The sequence below is a fragment of the Esox lucius genome, chromosome 1, assembly GCF_011004845.1.
Source record: "Esox lucius isolate fEsoLuc1 chromosome 1, fEsoLuc1.pri, whole genome shotgun sequence".
Classification (NCBI taxonomy): Eukaryota; Metazoa; Chordata; class Actinopteri; order Esociformes; family Esocidae; genus Esox; species Esox lucius.
In genome coordinates, this window is record NC_047569.1 from 11,000,228 (window position 1) to 11,019,539 (window position 19,312).

The 19,312-nt window shown below is 43.1% G+C and overlaps 1 protein-coding gene across 1 annotated transcript in view; it reads left to right on the plus strand.

The window, feature by feature from the left end:
- Positions 1–19,312, plus strand: part of grm5b (glutamate receptor, metabotropic 5b) — an 82,455-nt gene that overhangs the window by 45,570 nt on the left and 17,573 nt on the right. The gene's annotated exons all lie outside the window — the stretch shown is intronic.

Sequence of the window (19,312 nt, forward strand, 5' to 3'; positions counted from 1 at the left end):
CACATACTCCCACATACACACACTGCCGTCTGTGGTAGATATTGCGCTGGTGGTCTCATTACTGGTCATTAGATGCCCCTCTCCATGCAAATCACTGCTGTCAGCCGGACATGCCAGCCGAAACTGCGCGGTGTGTGTGTGTGAGTTACAGACCCTACCAGTATAATTATTGCAGGTAGAGGAGAAAAGAGCTAAGACCACTGTGGCTCCTCTCTGGTCCCTCATTAATGTTTACACGACACATTGGTAATGAATGTGCGTGTGTGTGCGCGTGTGTGTTTAAGTGATATCTCTGGACACGATCCTTTGCCCACAGTAAGACTTGCTAAACATCCCCTGCCGCCAATTCAAGCTGTCTCACACAGAGAAATAGAGAGACAGAAAGCGAGAGATTCAAATTTAACATTAGAGATGTAATGATGTAGAGGCCCATACATCTCTACACATGTCATATACCTCTCCAATAACAGACCGCTTTTGTTGTGTGGACATTCATGGACGCAAGTGATCTGTTCCCTTTCAGGGGGTAACACTTGTCACCACATGTAAGTGCTACGTGCTCTGAAGGCCATGGCACACTGCAATGATTGTAGACCCTACTTCACACTCTGTTGACCACCCACGCCTAGCGGCTCCCTCTTAGCGCCTCATCTTGCCGAATAGCTAGTCTCTAGACGCCAGCACCAATCAGAAAACGGGAGAAGAAATCGCTACTGAAATCTAGAAGCGAGAAGATGTGGGTATTTCTTGGGCGTGCGCAAACCAGCTAAGAAATAGTCAGTGGGAACATGACAACTGGTAATCAGGACGAGGTGCTAATTGCTAGCGCTGAGCTTGGACGACGACGTGAAAAACGTGTTGCATAATTGCGCCTTTCAAGACAGACCTCCCCACCTTCCGGACGCACAACTCTGCCCTTACAACATTAATCATTTTTGTTCATGAACAACATGATTTTCTTTCTTGGAAAACACTTTCACTACTTGAGTTTTAGTGTCAACTTTATTGTCCTTTTTAGCTGTATCTCCTCCTAGCATAGTAAGTGAAAGCAATCACTGTGTAGTTTTCCTAGCTTTAAACTGCTGTCACTTCCATGCCTAGTTTGTATTGCAGACCATATCAGTTGTCATGCAATGAGATTCACAGTATTTTGGCTTGTGTCATCCTTCTTCTGCTCTTTTCCATCTCAGTTTGTACAATTTCGGTCGCCAACTGAGCCCTGTTAGTAGAGAGAGACTCAGTGTATTACTGCATACATTTAAAAACAACATGATTGTCTATTCCTTCCCCCGACTTTGGTTTTGTCATCGAAAAGAAGAACTCAATTAGAACCTTAACACAAAAGTTGGGCATTGCCAGATAAACAGTTTGTAATGTCCTGATGAAGAAACATACCACTGATGACTTTAGAGATTCACAATGACACGGCAGGCTAATGAAAACAACAGGAGTTGATGACAAAGAAATGACTAGAGCTGTGAAAAACAATCCTAAAATAAAATATCAGTAAAATCACCAACAACCTCCAGAATACTGGTGTGAAAATGTCACAATTTGCTGCTCACAGAAGACTTTGACACCTGAATTACAGTTTGTTAAAAAAGTATAGAGATGAGCCAGTAGTTATGGAACAGAGTTTCATGGACAAATAAGACAAAGGTGAACATTTATCAAAGTAATGGGAAGGCAAAAGTGTGGAGAAAAAAGGAATACTATCTCATCTATGAAGCATGGTGGAGGTAATATCATGACATGGGGAGGCATGGTGTTGGTAATGTCATGACATGGGGAGGCATGGTGTAGGTAGTGTCATGACATGGGGAGGCATGGTGGAGGTAATGTCAAGACATGGGGAGGCATGGTGGAGGTAGTGTCATAACATGGGGAGACATGGTGGAGGTGGTGTCATGACATGGGGAGGCATGGTGGAGGTAATGTCATGACATGGGGAGGCATGGTGGAGGTAATGTCATGACATGGGGAGGCATGGTGGAGGTAGTGTCATAACATGGGGAGACATGGTGGAGGTGGTGTCATGACATGGGGAGGCATGGTGGAGGAAGTGTCATGACATGGGTAGGCATGGTGGAGGAAGTGTCATGACATGGGGAGGCATGGTGGAGGTAATGTCATGACATGGGGAGGCATGGTGGAGGTAATGTCATAACATGGGGAGGCATGGTGGAGGTAGTGTCATAACATGGGGAGGCATGGTGGAGGTGGTGTCATGACATGGGGAGGCATGGTGGAGGTGGTGTCATGACATGGGGAGGCATGGTGGAGGTAGTGTCATAACATGGGGAGGCATGGTAGAGGTAATGTCATGACCTGGTGAGGCATGGTGGAGGTAATGTCATGACATGGTGAGGCATGGTGGAGGTAATGTCATGACATGGGGAGGCATGGTGGAGGTAATGTCATGACATGGTGAGGCATGGTGGAGGTAATGTCATGACATGGGGAGGCATGGTGGAGGTAATGTCATGACATGGGCATGCAGGCTGCCTCTGGAACAGGCTCAGTATTCTTTATTGACGATGTAACAAATGATGGCAGCAGCAGAATGAGTTCAGAAGTGTACAGAAGCATCATGGCTCCCAATGTTTAAGAAAATGGCCCAAGACTGATTGGGAGGCACTTCAGAAAACGACAGGTGAATGACCCAAAACACTGGCAATGCAACCAAGGAGCAAAACAGGGAGGAGTGAAAAGTTTAAGACTGGCCAAGTCAATCTCTTGATTTAAATCTGATTAAACATGCATTTCTCTTGCGCAAGAGCAGACAGAAATCAGATACTCCTTAAAACCAGCGACAGCTCAAAATGGCTGCAGTAATGGTTTGGCAAAGCATCTCAAACAAGAGAAATGTAATACATGCAAAGGATTGGTGATTAAATAGTAGATTTAGTCCCTTTTCATACTTACCTTTGCTTTAGGTTGAATTGTCTATACAATACTTTTGCTCGCATTAAATAAGGGATATAACTCTTAAAGTGCTATTATTCTTAGTTAGTAAAACATACACTATATGGCCAAAAGTATGTGGACACCCCTACAAATCATTGAGTTCAGGTGTTTCAGCCACACCCATATGTGCATTGTATCACATAGCCATGAAGTCTCCATAGACAAACATTGGCAGTACAACAGGTTGTACTGAAGAGCTCAGGGATTTTAAATGTGGCACCTTTGCCACAAGTCAGTTTGTAAAAATGTCTGCCCTTCTAGATCTGCCCTGGTCAACTGTAAGTGCTATAATTGTGAAGTGGAAGCATCTAGAAGCAACAACAGGATAAAAAGACATTTTAGACAATTGGGTGCTTCCTACTTTATGGCAACTGTTTGGGGAATTGGTAGCGGGATTGTGATTGCGAGCCAGTTCCTGACCTCACAAATGCTCTTATGGCTGAATGGTCTCAAATTCCCACAGAGACACTCCAGAATCTCAGAAGAGTGGTGGCTGTTATAGCTGCAAAGGGGGGCAACTCCATATTAATGCCAGTGGTTTTGGAATGGGATGTCCAACAAGTTAATATGGTGTGATGGTCGGGTGTCCACATACTTCTGGCCATATAGTGTATATGTATTGAAACAACCAGAAATAAAAGGTGACAGTCCGTACTTCTGCCTCATGTATATTATTTTAATTGTATTTTCATGTGCTTGAGTGTAGAGCAAAAATAAAATACTGTCACAGACATTATATTCTACCAAACTACAACCATGCAATAGGTCTAACACCATACAACCATACTATAGGTTTTACAAACTACAACCATGCTATAGGTCTAAGAAAAAACAATCATACTAAAGGTCTACCAAACTACAACTATGCAATAGGTCTAACAAAAAACAACCATACTAAAGAACTACCAAACTACAACCATGCTATAGGTCTAACACAATACAACCATGCTATAGGTTTTACAAACTACAACCATGCTATAGGTCTCACACAATACAACCATGCAAAAGGTCTACAAAACTACAGCCATGCTATACTCTAGGTCTTACAAAATGCAACCATACTAAAGGTCTATCAAACTACAACCATGCTATAGGGCTAACAAAATACAACCATACTAAACATCTACCTAACTACAACCATGCTATAGGTCTAACAAAATACAACCATGCTATTGGTCTACCAAACTACAACCATGCTATTGGTCTAACAAAATACAACCATGCTATTGGTCTACCAAAATACAACCATGCTATTGGTCTACCAAACTACAACCATTCTATTAAATGGGTCTACAACCATTCTATTAAATTGGTCTACTAAACTACACTCCAAAGGCCAAGTCTAGAATCAAGACTAGACATTGACAGCTCTCTTATACCTGCACAAATAATGTGAAGGAACACACCTGACACCTGTCAAAGGTGCCTTTGCATAGAAGAAAAGATGGAAAGACACAGAAAGGAGATTAGACGTTGAAGAAGGCATTCACCTAGGTGAAGATATTCTCAAAAGATGTTAACTAGGTGTCAGTGGATCAGGTCGTTTTAACCTCCATAATTCTGAAACTTGCTTGCAAACAAAATGTTTATAATGATTGAGTTAGTCATGCTCCCCGTCCATCAACTGATTAGTAATACACAGAGTGCCACCACCATGCTTAACCATTGGTATGAGGTTATTAAAGAGGCATTTTACCCAGGATCCTCAGTGGTTTTTTATGGCATTTGAGAGGGTCAGTGAAATTTGTTTCATACATAATTGGCCAGAAGGAATGTGGGAATGTGCTTTGTGTGCTTAACAATACATTATTAGAAGAACAGGTTTTTTTCATTTTGTAAAACCACCATGTTGTATCGAACACTCCACAAGTCAGTTTATGTGTAATCAATGCTGTTCCTGATTGATATAACCACTGGATATCTTTCAGCAATGTACCAATCAGCAGATATGTTCAGAAATGTACAAGGCATCAAAATGTTTCCACTGTCTAAAAGACTACAACTCTGGGTGTGGAGGCGTACTTCCTGCCTGGTTTAGTCTGTTCTTAAACATCACCCCGGTAGGCTGGGTACTGCTAGCCAACTACTGTAGCAACACAATGGCTTGGCATCATCAACTGATAGATCAAGTGATCTTACATGGTGACATTGAATTACACAAATTTCACCTGGCGAAAGTTACTGAATAATGGATTTGAGAGATGGTAGTAGCTGGATATTGGGATTTTCTAACTCTGTCAACTTGCCTACATACCTTACATTCAAATGTATTTGCTAATCACATTTGGACTACAACAGTTTTATCAGGAGAAAGATGGCAAAAAGGTAAATTCTATTGGTTTGTGCCTTCTTGCTGAAAAAAATCTGCTCAGTGTTAAAAATATGTAGAAATTCAGTTGGGGGAAGTACTTGCACTGTACATGCAAACTCTGCACATGTGAAATCATTCTGTGTGTATTGACAGTAAATGAGAGGTCTTCTTGCTGATGAGCTACCCTGACAAACCCAGTGAGGCAACCAGCACTCGTAACTCAATATAACCAGGATAAAGACTTGGATTTCCTGTCTCTATTTGTATAGAGCTTTTTGGTGATTTTTGCCTGAAAATAAAATGCTTAATTCATTGCTATTGTTATGCTGTGGCTTATCATTCTTACATTATCGTTGTTCTATCACTTCATCTCAATCAAATCCCTCTTTGTGTTACTGTATCCTCTCTCCCACTCTGTCTCCGCCATCACTGAAATTGATTGAGCTCTACTTCGTCATCCGTCATCATCTTCTTCTTTAGCTTAAAGATGTATTTGAATTATTTTCAACTTGATTTTGGATAGTTCCTTCACCTGAAATGAGCCAGTAGGCAAAGAGAAACTGGTCCATGGGTTCAGCCATTACAATACTAACTTCTTAGGAATAGTCATAAGAATTGAGCAATTGCTAGCAAGACTGAAGATGAATTATTCCGTGGCAGAAACAGTCGCAATATAACCGCATACAGTTTCAGTTAAGGCTTACTGTAAGTAACTACTGTAGCCTATGTTGCAGCCAGCAAATGTGTTTGTCTATCCTGACCCAAAATGCATGCACGGATGTGTGCTTCGAAAATCCACCAGAAACAGTTGCACTATAACTGTATACTGTTTCATTTCAGGCTTACTATAATGTAGTCTCTGGAGGTTTTAGCTAGCAAAATTTTCGTCTGTATGGAATAAATCATAATGCATACTTTCCTTTGCCTGTGAGGAGATACAAACTCGGGACCTATAGTTTGCAGGTCCGCTTCTCTAACCTCTACGCTATTTAACAAAGATCATTCAGTCAGTTATTGATAGTTATTGATTAAATAATTCCTGCATTGTTTTACTTGCTGAATTCATACCACCATGGCAAAAACAAACATATAATGGCTGAATAGTGTGAATGTACATCAGAAATGATGTAATGCGTAGGATTACAATGCTTTTTACCTGTCCTTGGATAGAAGATAAGTCAGGTGGCCTTATCAAAACACAAGCTTTTTTACAAATATCTGTTGGTATTGATTCATGCTTACTGCTCATTTATAGCAGATTGTTATTTAATTCGATTATGATATATATTGAATGATTGTTTGTTCTACATAACTCAACATGAATGAAATTAATGAAAATAATCTATGTTATTTTCTATATCTTGAAAGGTCCATGTTAATCTGGGCATAATTACTTTGTATGGTGTTCCTGTTGAACTTGTCCCAACATATAAATACCTAGTTATTTGGATGATAAACATTCCTTTAAAAAAAATGTATATTAACAAAAAATAGGCTTTTTATAAAGAAATGTCTCATGCTTTACATTAGCAATCAGAAGGCGAATTGCTAATCAGAAGGTGAATGTGTATATATATATATACAGTATCTCATAAAAGTGAGTACACCGCTCACATTTTTGCTAATATTTGATGTTACAACACTAAAGAAATGACACTTTGCTACAATGTAAAATAGTGAATGTACAGCTTGCATAACAGTGTAAATTAGCTGTCCCCTCAAAATAACAGGACAGGTTCAATTCAGAACAGGCCTCGCCCTGGTCGACCAAAGAATTTGAGTGCACATGCTCAGCGTCATATCAAGAGGTTGTCTTTGGGAAATAGACATATTAGTGCTGCCAGCATTGCTGCAGAGGTTGAAGGGGTGGGGGGTCAGCCTGTCAGTGGTCAGACCATACGCCACACACTGCATCAAATTGGTCTGCATGGCTATCGTCCCAGAAGGAAGCCTCTTCTAAAGATGATGCACAAGAAAGCCCGCAAACAGTTTGCTGTATCATACAGCAACCTGTTCTGAGGGGAACCTGTCCTGTTATTTTGAGGGGACAGCAAATTTACACTGTTATACAAGCTGTACACTCACTACTTTACATTGTAACAAAGTGTCATTTCTTCAGTGCTGTCACATGGAAAGATTTAATCAAATATTTGCAAAAATGTGAGCAAGTACTCACTTTTGTGAGATACTGTATATATATATATAGTCTCTTTTTCTCTGTCTCTCTCTATATGTATATGCATGTATGTGTGTATGTATATAACATATAATAACTGGAAAAACAGGACAGAGCACACAATTCCTAAAACATTCATAAAAAACACATACTTCACGAAAAATTCCCTCTTTCTTTTGAAATGCCCTTTAGGCACCAATTCATCCTACCTAAAATGATCATTCCAAATGTGTGGTGCAGCCAACTAAAAGCTGATTCACCTAACTCCTGGAGATTGAAGGGATCTCAATAGTTAACCATTTCTGAGATGGTGGCGGACATTTCTGTATGATAGCAGAGAAGTGATACTGGTAGTTTTGTAGGAAAACCTTGTAAACAATGTGTGAAAGGCATGAATCCATGGGACTTCAAAGAGGGCAAATGTAATTTAGGATATAGGGTGCAATGATGTGCTGAAACTATCACCTGTGATTAAGTGTAATGCACTATGATAAACTACATTTAGAGGTTTTAAACCTGAGGTAGAAGCATTTATGTGCTGTAAATAATATTACCATAATCAACAACAGACATGAAAGTAGACTGAACGATTTGTCTTCTGCTAGCTAAAGTAAGGCATGACCTATTTTTGTATAAAAAGAACATTTTTATTCACAATTTCCTTTCAAGTTCATCTACATGTTCATCTACAAGGAAAGTTTATCATCTATCCAAATACCCAGGTATTTGTTTGTTGGGACAATTTCAAAAGAAACACCATCCACAGATCCATCCCAGATTTACAGGGACCTTTCTAGATTTAGAGAATAACATATATTATTTTCATTTATTTTGAGTTTCATAGAACAAACAGTCACACAATATATTTTATAATCTTATACAATAACTATATCTGTTATCTAATATCTGTTATATATACATGCAGTACCTCAATAAGTAATGTACCATTGTCTGCAATTCAAATGAACAAGCTAATTTGTGGGGAAATGATTAAAAACATGAATTTAAATGAGTTTTAATTTTACTCATTTAAAACACACGTAAAAAAGTGTGTTTTTATAACGACACCTATTGTATCGCTTGTCCATGGACACTTAAAAAGCATGTGCTTCCATAACGCCACCAGAGGACCCGCAACGATATTCAATGCCCCGCTGTCAGTCCTGTATGAAACACTGTCAACACAGGGTCCTGTATGAAACACTGTCAACACAGGGTCCTGTATGAAATACTGTCAACACAGGGTCCTGTATGAAATACTGTCAACACAGGGTCCTGTATGAAACACTGTCAACACAGGGTCCTGTATGAAACACTGTCAACACAGGGTCCTGTATAAAACACTGTCAACACAGGGTCCTGTATGAAACACTGTCAACACAGGGTCCTGTATGAAACACTGTCAACACAGGGTCCTGTATGAAACACTGTCAACACAGGGTCCTGTATGAAACACAGCCAACACAGGGTCCTGTATGAAACACTGTCAACACAGGGTCCTGTATGAAACACAGCCAACACAGGGTCCTGTATGAAACACTGTCAACACAGGGTCCTGTATGAAACACTGCCAACACAGGGTCCTGTATGAAACACTGCCAACACAGGGTCCTGTATGAAACACTGTCAACACAGGGTCCTGTATGAAACACTGTCAACACAGGGTCCTGTATGAAACACTGTCAACACAGGGTCCTGTATAAAACACTGTCAACACAGGGTCCTGTATGAAACACTGTCAACACAGGGTCCTGTATGAAACACTGTCAACACAGGGTCCTGTATAAAACACTGTCAACACAGGGTCCTGTATGAAACACTGTCAACACAGGGTCCTGTATGAAACACTGTCAACACAGGGTCCTGTATGAAACACTGTCAACACAGGGTCCTGTATGAAACACTGTCAACACAGGGTCCTGTATGAAACACTGTCAACACAGGGTCCTGTATGAAACACTGTCAACACAGGGTCCTGTATGAAACACTGTCAACACAGGGTCCTGTATGAAACACTGTCAACACAGGGTACTGTATGAAACACTGTCAACACAGGGTCCTGTATGAAACACTGTCAACACAGGGTCCTGTATGAAACACTGTCAACACAGGGTCCTGTATAAAACACTGTCAACACAGGGTCCTGTATGAAACACTGTCAACACAGGGTCCTGTATAAAACACTGTCAACACAGGGTCCTGTATGAAACACTGTCAACACAGGGTCCTGTATGAAACACTGTCAACACAGGGTCCTGTATGAAACACTGTCAACACAGGGTCCTGTATGAAACACTGTCAACACAGGGTACTGTATGAAACACTGTCAACACAGGGTCCTGTATGAAACACTGTCAACACAGGGTCCTGTATGAAACACTGTCAACACAGGGTCCTGTATAAAACACTGTCAACACAGGGTCCTGTATGAAACACTGTCAACACTGGGTCCTGTATGAAACACTGTCAACACAGGGTACTGTATGAAACACTGTCAACACAGGGTACTGTATGAAACACTGTCAACACAGGGTCCTGTATGAAACACTGTCAACACAGGGTCCTGTATAAAACACTGTCAACACAGGGTCCTGTATGAAACACTGTCAACACAGGGTCCTGTATGAAACACTGTCAACACAGGGTACTGTATGAAACACTGTCAACACAGGGTCCTGTATGAAACACTGTCAACACAGGGTCCTGTATGAAACCCTGCTAACAAAGAGTCCTGTACAAAACACTACATTGATTCATGTTAGGGCAATGTTTTGGGATAGGGTTAAAGCAAATAAAGGTCTTAGGTCACCATCTTGTATTACATTTGGTAATGGCTGAGGGGAGTAAACCACTGCCTCAAGCCCTTAGGCTTTATCATCCAATCCCACTGCTATGCAGTCTTTTCATTTTGTTGTGGAGTGCAAAATAGGTAATTATTCAGTGTTAGTGGGAAGCAGACACATGTTTTATGTTGAAGTTTGTGGAGTCCCTGATGCATGTTTAGGGATGTTTACTGGTCCGTAGCCTCCACTGTTGACTGCTTTGAGACAATCCCTCCAGCTGTTATCGACACACATCCATCCATCCCCTCCTCCATCTCTTGTCCCTTCCTTGCTCCACCAACCCATCCCTCTTTTTCTTTTTTTTTCTTTTTATCTCTCCCTCCCTTCTGCAGAATCCTCCCACCCTCCTGCCCCTTCACTCCGTAGACACTAGTTTTATCTCCTTTTCGTGGTCATGCTCATCATTCATTTTCCCTTCCCTTTCTCCAGTCTCTATCTCTGTCACCTCCCTGTGTCTAATTTACCCTCTCCACCCGTCTGCGTTGAAGACCCAGTTAGTAATTGAGAGTACGGTGATGAATGTTAAAGTGAACGGGTGAATTGAATGGGGTTTTCAATGGTGTGTAACTGTGTTATTGTATTAAGTAAATGCCTTAGATCTTTATGATTTTTCATTTATAGATTAGTTGATTTTTTTTGGGGGGGGGGTGTTGTCACATCATTCACATACTCCAGTTATCATCTTAGCATGAGTGACTTCTAGTTAATGTCCTACTGTTTCTTCTCCGCTCCGTTCTCATTGTCTGTTTTCTTTTTTAATTACCACGTTTGATTCTTTTCACTCTGCCTCCTTGTGTACAACATCGTTTCTCTACTGTTTCTTTCGTGTCTACCTTGACACGCATCCAGTGAGTTCCCCCAACCCACTGCCCAGGGGAAATCAATGAAGTTGGAGATCCAGAATACACCCTGCCTGGCCAAAGCTTGTCTGTTCAGTGTTGGTTTTATTCCGTGCGTGTGTGTCTTCACTCTGTCTGAGACAGTTTCCCCGATAGCTCTTATCACTTTGGAGTTGGGAGATGAAGATACAGTTGGTGTATTTGTTTGCAAATTGCCACTGTCTGTAGCAAGAAATGGTTGATGTACCGGCTGCAGTTTGGCCAGCTGTGGAAGACCTCTGTATCAACTCTGTTAACATCCCCCAAGACTGGTGGACACAGAATGAGAGAGACAGTCAGGGAGAGAGCAAAGGAGAGAGAGGACTGGAGGGTCAAGGCAAAGGAAGAAATAGAGAGAAGGTTCTATAGGGAGAAAAAGCCGGAGAAAGTGGTGGAATGGAAAAGACAGGGTGAGAGATTTAGAGGGTAATGGAGTGTATCATAGATGAAAGACTAAAGTGAACCCACTGTCAAGGGTAGGCTGCCCGAGTGTGTGTTCAAATGTGTGTACAGCGTGTGTGTGTTTTATGACTTGGGGGGACAGTCAGGCATGTACAGCGACGTGATAGCTCAGGTAATTACACATACATGCACTCACGCTCTTGCGCACGCATACCCACACACAAACACACACACACATTGTCATTGGAGCTCTTGATGGTGTGTGCAAGGTGCTAATTGTTCTATCCGCTCGGAATTCCAACCAGTCACACACAGGTGTGTTGGTGAGCCTTAGAGTTATGACATTTTCAAAATATGTTTTGCGGTTGAGGTCATCCCATCCTTTGTTAACCCTAAAAAAAATGGCATGGTGTTTAAATAAGTCCCTTCTTTGTCAATTCTGAAAGGTGAGAGGTCATATTGGTCTTTTTACGGCCTCTGTATAGTCTGGCTCATCGAGCAGACATAGTAATATGCTGCGAGTACCGCTAGCTGGAAATATGACTTCTAACGTATGTGCCTAATTGAGTCTGCTGGACAGTCAGTGGTGATTGATGGAGGGAGATAGAGAGTAATTTGGTTTGCCACTGAGGTTAAATAGGCGTTGTTGGTCTAGCGGTTAGAGCATCTGACCAGTACCCAAAGGTTGCTAGATCTAATCCTTGAGCCAGAGGAGGGAAACAAAAAATATTTTCCTCAGCGACCCAGTCCACCCAAATCTTTCACCTTTCCAATTCAGAGAAGTTGCGCTAAAGAGGCCAAATCTTGATTGGACTATTTTTCCTGGGTGGGTTTGAGGGGTTTTACGAGCCAACTGTAGTCCTATGTTTATTGTACGTTTTGCACTTTGTGTATATTCTGTATGTGTGTGTGTGTTTGTTGCTGTGAACAGCAGATGTTCAAATGGGCCTTTGGAATGTCTGCCAGGTTACCATAGCAGCCTGAGCTGCCAACCAAGTTTCTGGTTTGGTGAGGGGCCGGTTGCTGTGTGCGTGCGTGTGTGTGTGTGTGTGTGTGTGTGTGTGGGTGTGCGAAATGAACAGATCACAAATTGATTTCAGAATATATCACATGTCCTCGTGTGGATAATCAGTAATGGTTGAGTGATGAATGATGCTTTTTGGATGCTTCGGTTCAATCAGATTAGCTTCACTGAGCAACACTACCGACAACAGCAACAGTTCTGTCGCCCGCTTTTGTTTGGATCTGTGAGCTAGCTAGCGCTACATCATCTCATGATTAATGTGTTTGGTTTGGATCTGTGAGCTAGCTAGCGCTACACCATCTCATGATTAATGTGTTTTGTTTGGATCTGTGAGCTAGCTAGCGCTACATCATCTCATGATTAATGTGTTTTGTTTGGATCTGTGCGCTAGCTAGCGCTACATCATCTCATGATTAATGTGTTTTGTTTGGATCTGTGCGCTAGCTAGCGCTACATCATCTCATGATTAATGTGTTTTGTTTGGATCTGTGAGCTAGCTAGCGCTACATCATCTCATGATTAATGTGTTTCGTTTGGATCTGTGAGCTAGCTAGCGCTACATCATCTCATGATTAATGTGTTTTGTTTGGATCTGTGAGCTAGCTAGCGCTACATCATCTCATGATTATACACTTTATCTAAGTGATCTGATTATTACAAAGTATTATATTCTCAGACTAAAGATAGCTTGGGATGGTATAAATAGAGTGTGAGGAGTTTAAACAGGCGACTGAGGACTGAGTGGTACGGTTCTGTGAGCAACCCATACCATTGATCAGGTTATCTTTCTGGTTGGATATTAAAGGAATACACGGCAGACAGACGGAATGTTCAGCGTGGGTTGGGAACCATGACAACGGCCCTGGAGTCCCAGACACATTCGATATGAAAGGGAATGAGAGAAGAGAGGGAGAAAGAAAGAAAATCATGGTAAGAGAGAGAGAGAGTGAGACGCCAACCAGCTGCAATGGGACTGTGAGTTTGCTCCACAAAAGTCTTATTTCGACCAAACGTCTATTGAGCAAACTAAATTTTTATTAACAGCAGTTTAACTGATCAGCTGCTAAGTTACTCATTAAGATATTGATTTGGTGGTTTGGGCAAGGAACGGACAAGCAATGGATACACACAAAAACAAACACACAAAAACAAATAGACACGAAAACAAATACACACATACTTAATGAGGGGTTCTTATGAAGCCCTCTGCTCATCACAACCTTTGCCTACGCTGGAGGTTGCGTAACCAGGTACTGTTACATGCAGGTTGCCCTTTAGATGCCGGGTGTGTGTGTGTCTGTGTGTGTGCGTGTAGGCGTGATCATAAAGGACCATTCCGTCATATTCTATTTCTTCAAACCATCCTCTCACTTGTTTTCTTCTCCTTCAATCCTCCTTTCCTGCTAACATCAGCGAGTCTTCAGCAGAACACGTGCAACACTGAAGCATCTCGTGTGTGAACACTCAGCGTTTGTGTTTGCGCCTGTGTTGTGCATGCCGTATGTGTGTGCGTGTGTGTGCACGGGCGTGTTTACGCGTGGGGAGGAGGTGGAGAGAAAGAGAAATGGGATTTAGCAAGAAAAACAAAAGCCCACCCTCCGGATGGGCCCTTCGAGTCCGTCGTCTGACTTAAGACACTGCCGATCGAAACCGGAGTGACTGCCATCGGGTGCCTTTTCAATCAGTGTGATTGGGCAGCTAGGATTTTTCACACTGTTTAATGTAAACAGTGTGTATGTCTCTCTCTTGGTAATGGAGCCTGAAATCATGCCTCTGAGGAGCTGCAGGTAGGACCTGATGGGAAGACTGCCAACCAGATGGTGGGAAGGAAAGAGAGGCGAGAAGAGAGGAGAGAGACAGGGGAGGAGCAGGTGACGGGTGGAAAGATAAAGAGATTATGTGGAGTGACAGGGAGAAGGAGGTGAAACCGCTGGCCGAGAGAGACAGGGGGATAGAACTATTGGAAGAGGAGTGAGAGAACGTGAAGGGGAGAGGTGAAGGTGAAGACGATGGTGAGTGACGGTTGAGAGAGTGCCAGCAGGTAGAGATGGAGGGACGACTGACAGAATGAGAGAAGGAGAGGGAGGGAGGGAGGGAGGTGATTGATTGAGTTGGTTGGAGGCTCATTCTCTCTCCTTTCTCTGCCTGTCGTTTCTATCATTGGTGTTTATCCTACCCTCCAGCCCTGTCTCCTGAGTCATTTCACCTCCCATCATAAGTTGTAACGCAGTAAAACCGAACAGCTGTACCTATTGGGGAAAGGGCAGAAAGAAACATACGGTGCTGTTTGTCCCTAAAGCGATAGCTCACCACAGCAAACTATTTGACCACATAACTGATCAAAACCTAATCAAAACCACAATACAGGCTCAGTGAGCACAGCCTTGCCATGGAAAGACAAGTATGAGGAAATCCTGTCTCCCTATCTCTGTTCTACAGCTGAGCCTGAGTCAGAGCTGCATTTCCTAAACAGTGTCGGAGATTTCAAACAGAGGGTAATTTTGCCCCAAAATATTCCCAGATTTTAAAGACCTCTCTGAGGCACCAGACTGCATTGCTGCTAAGAGGGACAGTGTCTGACAGACCGACAAACCTGCACATATCTTATGTTCCCTCAGAGAGAGTGAGAGACACTGGGAGTTTTAGACAATAGGCATTGTTGTATAGGTCTTGTGAAGTTTTGTTTTGACACCAATCAGTCCCTGAGATCAACAACTCCAGGCTGCAGGCAGTGTGTGTGTGTGTGTGTGTGTGTGTGGGTATGTGTGTGTGTCTATCTGTGTGTGTGTGTGTGTGTGTGTGTGTGGGTCTGTCTGTCTGTATGCGTGTGTGTGTGTGGATCTGTCTGTGTGTGTGTGTGTGTGCGTGTTTGTGTGGGTCTGTGTGTGTGTGGGTGTGTGTGTGTACTGTACATGTGTGTCTCTTTTTGTGGGACTGGCTGTAATGGATTTAGTGACAGGAGGATGAAGGATTGGTCCCCACTGCATTTCAAAGACCACAGACACACACACAGACAGACAGGCACACACACAGAAAGTAGCCTTGGAGCCTTTATATGAAAGAGAGCATGAAAACGATGAGATATTCAAAGACACAAACAAAAACAACAAACAAGAAGGGCTAGCCTAGCCACTCATTTGCCGCTGCTCCACATTCAAGCGTGTAGGGGAACAGGATTTATTTGAGATGACGACAAGATGAAGTCCACAGCAATCATAACTGAACAGCTTCTCCTTCCCCTTGCATGGCTTCCCAACACACGCGACACGCCTCTCACACGCCTGTTACACACAAGACCGTGTGTCCGTTCACCGATGCAGCACACCGGGCCTGAGAGAGAGGCAGCGGTAGAATGATGATCAGTCACCTGAGCTGGGGGGTGGTGGGGGGGGTGAGAAGAGAGAAAGGAAAACCAGAAAGAAAGGGTGGGAGTAACAAAGAGCTAGCATAAGAGGAAGGGAGGCCCAGGGTGAGAAAGAGAGAAAGAATTGGATGGACAGGAGAATGAAGCTACAGAGGGAGACGGATGGAGTGATGGTTGACAGAGAGAGAAAGAGACACACACCTCCAGTCTGAGGTTAGTTTGGAGCTCTGCCGTTTGACAAAATGAATTCCTGTTCTCTGGGGGCTCAGAGAGCCAGGATGGCGTGACGGCGTAGGACAGTGAGAGAGAGAGAACAAGGGGGGGGGGCAGCCGACCTATCAAAGAAGACCTCTTTTGTTCATTATTTGCAAATGACGGTGTTACATGAATATGCATGAGCCCATTACACGGTTTGTTTGATGGGTGGGCGTTTCCCTGTAACTCGGAGCAACGCGCTTGGACACTTGAGGAGTGTGTGTGTCAGTGTTCTGTAACAAGCCACGTAACGCAAACTCACTAAAGAGGGACTGTCAAAATACCTCTGTTTGTCGCCATCACGCCTTTGAGACATTGAATATGACAGGAAAGTAAAACAGACACATACACAGAGAGAGACCGACAGGCATACACAGAGAGAGACCGACAGGCATACACAGAGAGAGACCGACAGGCATATACAGAGAGAGACCGACAGGCATACACAGAGAGAGACCGACAGGCATACACAGAGAGAGACCGACAGGCATACACAGAGAGAGACCGACAGGCATACACAGAGAGAGACCGACAGGCATACACAGAGAGAGACCGACAGGCATATACAGAGAGAGACCGACAGGCATATACAGAGAGAGACCGACAGGCATACACAGAGAGAGACCGACAGGCATATACAGAGAGAGACCGACAGGCATATACAGAGAGAGACCGACAGGCATATACAGAGAGAGACCGACAGGCATACACAGAGAGAGACCGACAGGCATATACAGAGAGAGACCGACAGGCATATACAGAGAGAGACCGACAGGCATACACAGAGAGAGACTGACAGGCATATACAGAGAGAGACCGACAGGCATACACAGAAAAATAACAATATATTATGTAACTGCATGTTTTAACCAAACTATACATAACAGCTTATGAAATAACACTGGAATTGCCTGAATCTCTTTGAAGGTTGTGTGTCATGTTTCCAAATACAGATTTTAGTTCATTAGTTTTTGTAATTTTTGTTATTTTCTTCTAATTTTCCACTTGCTTTGGCGATGTAAACAAATGTTTTATGATGCCAATGAAGCATGGTAAATTGAAACTGAATTGAAATTGAAGTGAGAGTGGGTGAGGGAGCCAGAGAGAAAGAATGAGAGACAGAGAGACAGATAGAGAAGGAAGGGTGGCAGAGAGAAAGACAGATAGAGACAGACATACTGAGAGAGACTGAGACAGACATACTGAGACAGAGACAGACATACTGAGAGAGACTGAGACAGACATACTGAGACAGAGACTGAGACAGAGACAGACATACTGAGAGAGACTGAGACAGACATACTGAGACAGAGACTGAGACTGAGACAGAGACAGACATACTGAGAGAGACTGAGACAGACATACTGAGACAGAGACAGACATACTGAGAGAGACTGAGACAGACATACTGAGACAGAGACAGACATACTGAGAGAGACTGAGACAGAAATACTGAGACAGAGACAGACATACCGAGAGAGACTGAGACAGACACTGAGAGAGACTGACAGAGACAGACATACTGAGAGAGACTGAGACAGACATACTGAGACAGAGACAGACATACTGAGAGAGACAGACAGAGACAGACATACTGAGAGAGACTGAGAAAGACATACTGAGACAGAGACAGACATACTGAGAGAGACAGAGACAGACATATTTGAAGGGAGGTTAGTACAATGCCTGAAGGTCAATTAATTATAAGAACGTTGTTTGTCAAAAAAACTCTCTCTCACACACACACACACACAAAAATAATTGAATCCTGACAGCTTGGGGATGCAGCTTGGTACAAATAGCACTCCCAAGGACAGTGAAAACAATTCAGGCAATGAAGGGAGGGAATTAAATGTATGGAATGAAGAGAATACACGCCCCTCCACTATTGCTTCAGCATGTACCTAAAGGCCCTACGCTATCTCCCCCCTCACTTTCTCTCTCTCTCACTCCCTCCTCTCTCTCCATCTGTCTCCCGGCGCTGTGTCAGAGCTATATCACAGTGTCTGGCAGCGCCAGGCGTGTTCTGTGTCATCCCCACAGAGGGTTGTGGTCAGCGGGCCCACCACACATGCCATCTGGTCACCATGCCAAGCTGCAGGCCCACTGCCCAACACATAGGCACTCATACCACCACGGCACCCTCCATCCCACTCACCTCCGAAGCCTGCCTCTGCGTGTGCGCGTGTTTCTGAATGTGTTGGTGCATTTTGAGGGGTCCTGACTGATAGGTATTGGCAGGAGTGTTCGTTGATGAGGAGCAGTTGTCTTAGCTAGAACAACATTTTACCTAAGTAGCTTTGGTCTGTGTGTGTGTGCGTTTCTGCATGTATGTGTGTGTGTGTGTGTGTTTTTGTCTGTGCGCGACAAGGTATGACAAGGGTACTATGAATTGGGATTTGAATAATAGCAATAGTAATGATAATAATACATGATGGAACTAAAATAGCGTTTGTGGTTTCTCTCTCTTCATCACTCAGTGTCTCTCTCCGTCTCTTTATTCTCTCTGTTTGTTTGGATGAGTAGTCAGTCTGATAGAAATAGTTTTCATTATTTATGGAATGAGTGTGTTAGCCTTCCTCACCTCTCTACTGACACAATTAATTTAACACAATAAAGGCCCTCCAGCTGGCCCACACACACACACACACACACACACTCGCACGTAGGCACAAACTCAGCCACCAACACTGTAAATGCTTAATGCAGAGGGAATGTGTGACAGATTTCGAGGCGCATGTGTGCGTTTATGGGGGTTCTTTTTCCGTTCTGAGTGCGAGGCAGACGAGCGGGTTTGTGATGTGCAGGGAAGGTGCGGGAGGAACAAAAACAGTTCCTGTTGGTTGACAGTGCCGTCAGTTAACCTCAGTTAGCCCCGGCTGGCTCCCACTGCATCCAGTAATGCCTTTTCTTTCATAATTACAGTCTGGAATGCAATGAAAACCGGAGCTCTGCTTTGTGAATGGGCCATCTTGCTTTCAGGTGTCAGACTGATTATTATTATGGTGTCTGCGCAACAAAGAGGGAGAGCAAATTCTCCCAAACACAACCAAAATAAAAACAGTTGTCAGTTGTCAATTACTACTTTAATT